Genomic DNA, 7,516 nt, shown 5'->3' on the forward strand with positions numbered 1-7,516 from the left:
GCTGCCGTGCTCACAGCCGGCGCTCTGTGTCTGAGATGACGATGCTAAGCGGACACACTCTGATCTTTTACAGTGACGAGTAGAAAAAACAGAGCCGCTCAGAGGGATCATTTCTACTCGTCCTCATATGCTAACCTTATCTGAAACTTTGGCCAGCTTTAATATGAACACGCACAATTAATTACACTTTGCTAGTACTGTGTTGGACCCTCTATTGCCTTCATAACTGCCTTGATTCTTATTGCATAAATTCAAAAGGATGCTGGAGACATTGCTTAGAGATTTTGGTCCATATTGACATGATAGCACCGCACATTTACTGCGGATTTGTTGGCCGTACATTCATGATGAGGATCTGCCGTTACACCACATCCCAGATGTGCTCTATTGGTTTGAAATCTGGTGACTGTGGAGGCTGTCTGAGTACAGTGTCATGTGCAAGAAACCAGTTTGAGATGATTTAAGCTTTAACATGTCGAGTTATCCTGCTGGAAGCGGCTGTCAGAAGGTGGGCAGACTGTGCTCATTAAGGGATGGTCATGGTTAACAACTGTACTCGGTTAGGCTTTGGTGTTTAGGGTTACATTAGTGTTTAAACCATTCTTAGTTGGTACTAAAGGGTTCAAAGTGTGCCAAGAAAACATCCTCACACCATTACACCACCACCGGAAGCCTGAATGGATGATATAAGGCAGGATGGAGCCATGTTTTTTTTTCTGTGTGTGAGTGTGAGCAGATTTCTCTAAAATACTCAGACCAATCTGTATGGCACCAATAACCATGCCATGCTCAGTCACTTATATCAGCTTTCTTCCTCTTTCTGATATTCAGTTTGAACGTGTTGTCTTGAACACATCTACATGCTTGAATGTACTGAATTGCTGCCATGTGATTGGCTGCTTGTTAATCAGCCATTTTTCGGATGTACCTAACAAAGTGGCCACTTAGTGTATAAGCGCGCACACACACAATAAGTCAAAGCGTAATAGATCCACTTTAACAGGTACATCTCACAAGTTGTTGTCTGATCAAAATAGCTTAACTCTCTTTATACAGATCACGTTTAAGAGACATACAGCAGTGTAAAGATTTAGGAATTTGAGACTGCACATTTTTAAGGTGGTACATAAACACACCCAAGCCTCCTTATTATTCCAGGAACATATGGACAAACAAACACATTCATTTCACCCCCTAATTCATATTTTGTTGGCAAGCTGCACCAAGCAGATGAGCATACAGATGTCTTCGTGTTAGAGCCTTAAAGATGCACAGCCTCTTTAGTTAGCAGACTTGCACAGTGTGCTATAGAAGCGTGATCCTCTACAGCAGACGAGTGATCAAAAAATGAGACTGAGCCTCTAGGACTGTGCCAGGCATCCCAATTTATTCTCTTTCCCCTCGTTGCTGGAGAGAGATGGGGTTCTATACTCAGGTAGTCCTCACCATACTGAGCTCCTAACCTGCAGGGACACAGTGTGGTTAAATAGTAATTAAACCCAGTCCAGGCCTATTATCATCAATGTACCAACTTGCCGCACTGACACACAGACAAGAAGTTGAAGGATGTAAGGGCAACTAAAGGTGTTGCTGTTAGGTTAATGGATTCAAATGAAGCCTTGGAGCACAATGGCACATTTTGTGATTAACATTCAGCCGTGATGGGCATAAGAATGGTGGCATTATAATGAACAATTTGCATAACAAACAGGTGATAGACGTTGAATTAATATGCATCAGCAGGTCTTCCAACACGTCGGTTCTCTGATGCCAGGCCAAGGTATTGCTGGGTGATGATGCAATGATGAGTCAGGAATTTACAAACCCAGTTTAAAAAAAAAAAAAAAAAAAAGTGAGGACATTGTGTAAATTCTACTTAAAAACAAAATCTCAGAAACCTTTAATTTATTGTCAACAGAAAATGGAAAACATATCAAATGTTTAGGCTAAGAAAATGCACCATTTGAAGAAACACGAGCCAATTTTGAATTTGCACGCACACAGCAACCTTTTTCTTTTAACAAGAGCCTGTGAAGATTTAGGAACTGAGGAGACTGGGTGCTGGAATTTTCGGAGTGGAACGCTGTCCCATTCCTGTCTGATACTGGATTCTAACGGCTTAACAGTCCTGGGCCGTCTGTCGTATTTCTCTTTTCATGACACACCAAATGTTTTCAAGGCAGGCAGGCCAGCCCAGCACCTGGCTCTTCTACTATGAAGCCATGCTGTTTCAATGGCTACAGTATGTTTTCTTGCTGAAATATGCAAAAATATGTAAGGCTTTTTCTGACAACAACATCATCTGCATCTGTTCCTCTTAAATCTGTATGCTGTATGCCTTTCAGTATTGATGGTGCCTTTGCAGATGTGCAAGCTGACAATTCCATAGGTACTAATGCACCCCCGTACCATCAGATGGTCCTGTTCTCTTTAAAAAGAATTTCAAATATCGATCTGTCCGATCACAGAACACAGTTTTCCACTTTACGTCAGACGATTTTAAATGAGCTTTGGCCCAGACAAGGCAACAGAATTTCTGGATCATGTTTGCATTTGGCTTCTTCTTTTTTCTTTAACCTGCATTTGTGGATGACACCATGAACTAAAGCATTTCTGAGGCTGTACAGTGATTTCCTTGACAGTTTAGGCCTGTTTTCAGTGCACTGACACCAGAGGGCCTAAAGATCACAGGAATCCAGACGTTTACACAGAGATTATGAAAAAACCTTTGATTGTAGGTCATGAGATGTTCAAAATCGTTACAATTTTACATTCAGGAACATTATTCTGAAACTGTTCCACAGTTTTTAGATGCAGTTTTTTGCACATTGGTGAACCTTTACCGATCTTTACTTCTGAGAAGTTCAGCTGCATGTTGTTCCACCCCTTTCTACTTAGTACCACTTTCTATTCCAGCATCTTGTTGCCTCTATCCGAACTTTGAGACATGTTGCTGCCATAAAATTCAGAATGAGATAATATTAATATTATTGTGAATAAATTGATTTGTAAAGAATCACCTTTTTTTTATTTTTTTTTTATGAACTTCTAACTTCTTTTGGGTTTTACATATTAACACCTCTTAAGTGTGGCAGAACCCACACAGTCACATGCGCACGCACGTGGACAACTAAACAAACAGCCTGTTGCGTACAGTTTGTTTGTGCAGCGCTTGTGTGCTTTACTGCAATCTTTCATATAAAATCCTACCACCATGTCAGAATAAATATAAAGAGGTTGTGCTGTACTCAGAGTGCAGGTGGTGCAGGTTTCACTTACGTGCAGGTTGCACAGGGAACTGAAAGCAGAGTTTTACATTTTTAAAATCTCCAGAAATAGTTTTTCTGTCTGATGCATTCAGCTTCTGACATTCATTAAGTTTAAGTTTGGTATATGTTTAGGGTATTAGTTGTTTGCTTACTTTACCTTAACTTCAGCTTTTTAACTAGTCTTATTTTGGATTTATTTTTTTGAACAGAAGATACACAAGTTGTGTGAGCATATACCAGACAGTAAGGATCTAATTAAAAATGCAATAAACTGCTCTGCTAGGGCATAATGGGACTCATGTTTCAGACTGTACTGCCTTGATTAGGATTCCTGTTTTGTTTTGTTTTTTCGTTGTTGCTTTTTTGTTTTTTAAACAAGTCTGTCTCTTTGCTGCCCCGTCATCTTAAAATGTTGTATTAAATTGCTCCACTTGCTCACACATAGTAACTTAGTCTTGATAAGAGAAAGCGTCGGTGTTTTGACGTAAGCTGTAAAAGAGCAGCTGAATTGGAGAGAAGTGTTAGTCCATGATGCAGATGTCTGCAGCAGCTTGCACCGTTTGTGTTCTCCACATCCCAACACAGAGTTGTGCTTGATGTGATGTTCAGGTAGAAATACTGCTGGTGCCAGTTCACTGATTGGATCTTTTTGTTTTTTAACTCTATTCTCCGCTACTTCACTACAGTTTTAGGGTAACACTGGCAGCAGCTGCTGTATGAACTAAACTGCCCTCCCAGTGATGGAACAGAGCTGTAACCTGATGACCTCAAACACACATGCATGCAGGAACACACAAGCAGCTCCTGACTAATGATTTCATCTGGTAGGATAAAGTGATGTGGTGCAAAGCAAAAAAAAAAAGAAGGAAAAAAAGTGGGATCTTGTTACACTGTGACTGTTCTGACGGTGTTGTGCATGTGGATGTGAGTCAGTGTGCGGGTGTTTGTGTGTAAAATTATGACAGCGACTACAGGCCCAGCAAGTACTGCAGCAGCCACAGCGTTACATAACCCATCTCAAGTGGCCTGCTAATAGCTCAGCCCTGCCTGGCACGTGCTCCCCTGTCCCTTTCTTTTTTTTTCTCTCTCTCTGTCTCCCTCTCTCTCTCACACACACGTACACACACGTACACATGTACACAGTCACTGTCACATCATGAACCCTTTATTTCTGATATAACACACATGCAACGCATTACCTTTAATAAAAGAAGCAAACGAAGGGCCGGCATTTGTGATGTAAACTGAGGACAGAGGTTAGAATTTGCTTAATGAGATGAAAGTACTGCTGTGGTTTTTTGTTAAATGTCCCAGTCAAGAACGTGTGTGTGTGTGTGTGTGTCAGTGATATGTGTATGCTTGTCTGGTGCACTGTTGTGTGCTGTGTCATTGTATACTTTGACACTCTTCTGTGGCTGCTGATCACAAGGACGTGTTGTGCAGCTACGTCATTCAGGCTGAACTCCATTATTTTAACCTCACTGAGCTTGACTAACCTCAAAGTCAAGCGTGTAGGGTAGAGGATCCATGGAGTTGTGACACATAATACAAAAAACATATTTCATAGCACTTTAATAATTATGTGCTGCATACTTAACTGATAATTAAAGTAAAGCAAGTAAAATCATTACTGCACAGATACTTTAAATTAAAAATACATTTTGAGAAAGATGCTTTTAGCTAACCAGCGACTCTCAACTACTAATTTTACCCAGTAGGCTGCACTGTTTTAATGAATATGTCCTTTTATTGTACTGTATGTATATAAATGTCTGTTTCCATGCTTACAGCATGTCTAATACCTTCAGATATGTCAGGAAGTTTAATGAATCCTGTAGAATTACATGGATAGCATTATTGTTCATGATTAAAACCTATGATTTAAGCCTGGGTTTTTAAAAAGAAAACAACAACAACAACAACACAGTGGTTGGAACCTGGAGCGTTGATGATATTTGATTATACAGTGTTTGTCTTTGGTGACATCTAAGGTTGTTCCCACACTTTTATATCAATACCCTGACTTTTCTGGAGTATATTACAGATTGTATGTACAGTATGTACCCGTACGGGATGAAATAAACGCACACTGGTCTGGTGACGGCAGCAGAGTGAGAAGCACATGAATGTCTGTAAATTCACGCTCAGTTATGTGTTTAAATTGATCATGAAGCGACACTAAAGCCTGACTCATTGAGACAGTGCAGCATAGCCCACAGTGGATTACTGTACAGTCTAATAAAGAGCAACAAAACATTGGTGGGATGTTTAACTTTAACTCTTTAATTAAACAATGCTACAGGCAACATGAGGGACTTCACATACAAAATGATATTATGTTCACATTTTTGAGGTTTTTTTTAATCCAGCTGTTAAGAGTGAGCTTTAGATAGTCCTCAGATGTTGGAGCTTTGTCTCTGAGCTCTCACAGCCTTTGCTGTGTGTTTTTTTTTTTTTTTCCTTTTTTAATTTTATGTCCCCTGTGATGCCAGAAGCCTAAATTACAAAAGATCTTCAGTCAAGCTCTTATAGAATGACTTAATTCATACTTTACAGCACTGAGTAGTGAACAGACTGTTCTGGTTAAAAGAAAAAACAGGAATAGAAAACAAAGTACAGTAAAGGAGTGAAAGGACCCTTTTATTTACAGCGTGATCTGACTCAGATATCTGCAAAATGGCCAATGGAGCCAACTGTAACCTGACAACTTAAACTGACCTGCTAACAATGATTCAGATAAGTGATGTTACTTAAAGTGGCTGTCGCCTCTCATTTAAAATAAAAGCTGACATTCTGCGAAGAGGGTCTGCTTATGTGATAGCACAACTAAATGGCACCTAATCATAAATCTACTTCAGTGAAAGAGACTCAACCTTGTTTTAAACCCAGTTTTAGTAATATGTGTACTTGATCATATTTCTGCACTTCCATTCTTCACCAGGCCCCTTTTTTCTCTGTTTCTAACCCTCAGATGAGGCGTTTTGATTTTATATAATAACACCAGTTAAATGTGATAATTTTAATACTTCATGTTGGCGTCAGCTAAAGCCTAGCAAAATGCTAAAAATGCAAAGTTTATAACATCACTGGCCACTTCATTAGGTACAATTGTTCTGATCTGTATAATGTAAGTTAAGCTATTTCCTTTAGAAAACGGCTTGTTTGATGCATCTCTTAAAGTGGATATATTATGCTTTTACTTACTGTGTGTGTGTGTGTGTGTGTGTGTGTGTGTGTGTGTGTGTGTGTGTGTGTGTGTACACACTCAGTGGCCACTTTGTTAGCTACACCTTTTCAGCTGCTTGCTAAATATCCAGTGAGCAATTAGACATGCAGACATGGCCAAGACAACCTGCTGAAGTTCAAACTGAGCATCAGAATGAGGAAGAAAGGTGATTTTAGTGACTTTGAACATGGAATTATTTTTGGTGCCAAACAGGCTGGTCTGAGTATTTCACAAAATAATTATCTATTGGGATTTTCCCACCAAACCATCTGTAAAGTAATATGCTAAGACTGGTTGTTCTTTAGTTGAAAATGCCTTATTAATGCCAGAGATTAGAGGAGAATGGTAGATTGCTTTGAGCTGATAGGAAGGCAAATAACTCAAATAACTCAAATAACCCATCAACAAAACCAATGTATGCAGAAGAGCATCTCTGAGCCTGAACCTTGAAGCAGAAAGGCTACGACAGCTGAAGACCACACCGGGTGCCACTCCTGTCAGAATTGGAAAAGAAAATTGGTACCAAAGTTCACAAAAGCTTTGGTTTCTTCATCATGACAATTAGTCAATTAGTTGCCAGATCTGAATCCAATAGAACACCTTTTGGGATGTGGTAAAATTCTCATCATGGATGAGTGGCCAACAAATCTGCACCAACTGTGTGATGCTGTCATACCAATATGCTAGCAAGGAAAAACTAATAGTCTCTGGTGAGTGCATGTGCATGCTAAACTGAAATTACTTTGAAGGTTCACTTATGATTTGGGTAACGAAGTAACTAAGAGTTTCTCATGTATTCCCAGTGCTATTATTATGATTTCAGTCTATATAGTAGAAATTTGTATTTTGTATACAATTGTCAAATTCACAACAGTTTTTCAATGTTTGAATGTTAAAAATCTGACACTGCGAGCATATATATAAACACCCAGCACGCCCCTGCGGGCGGTTTATCCTTCAAGCTCGGGTCCTCTACCAGAGGCCTGGGAGCTTGAGGGTCCTGCGCAGTATCTTAGCTGTT

The 7,516-nt window shown here is 39.7% G+C and overlaps 1 protein-coding gene across 1 annotated transcript in view; it reads left to right on the forward strand.

The window, feature by feature from the left end:
* itpr2 (inositol 1,4,5-trisphosphate receptor, type 2) overlaps positions 1 to 7,516 on the forward strand; it is a 61,397-nt gene that overhangs the window by 48,939 nt on the left and 4,942 nt on the right. The window lies entirely within an intron of this gene.

This window comes from Pundamilia nyererei, unplaced genomic scaffold (assembly GCF_000239375.1).
Source record: "Pundamilia nyererei isolate P.nyererei 1_Seehausen unplaced genomic scaffold, PunNye1.0 scaffold00078, whole genome shotgun sequence".
Taxonomy (NCBI): domain Eukaryota; kingdom Metazoa; phylum Chordata; class Actinopteri; order Cichliformes; family Cichlidae; genus Pundamilia; species Pundamilia nyererei.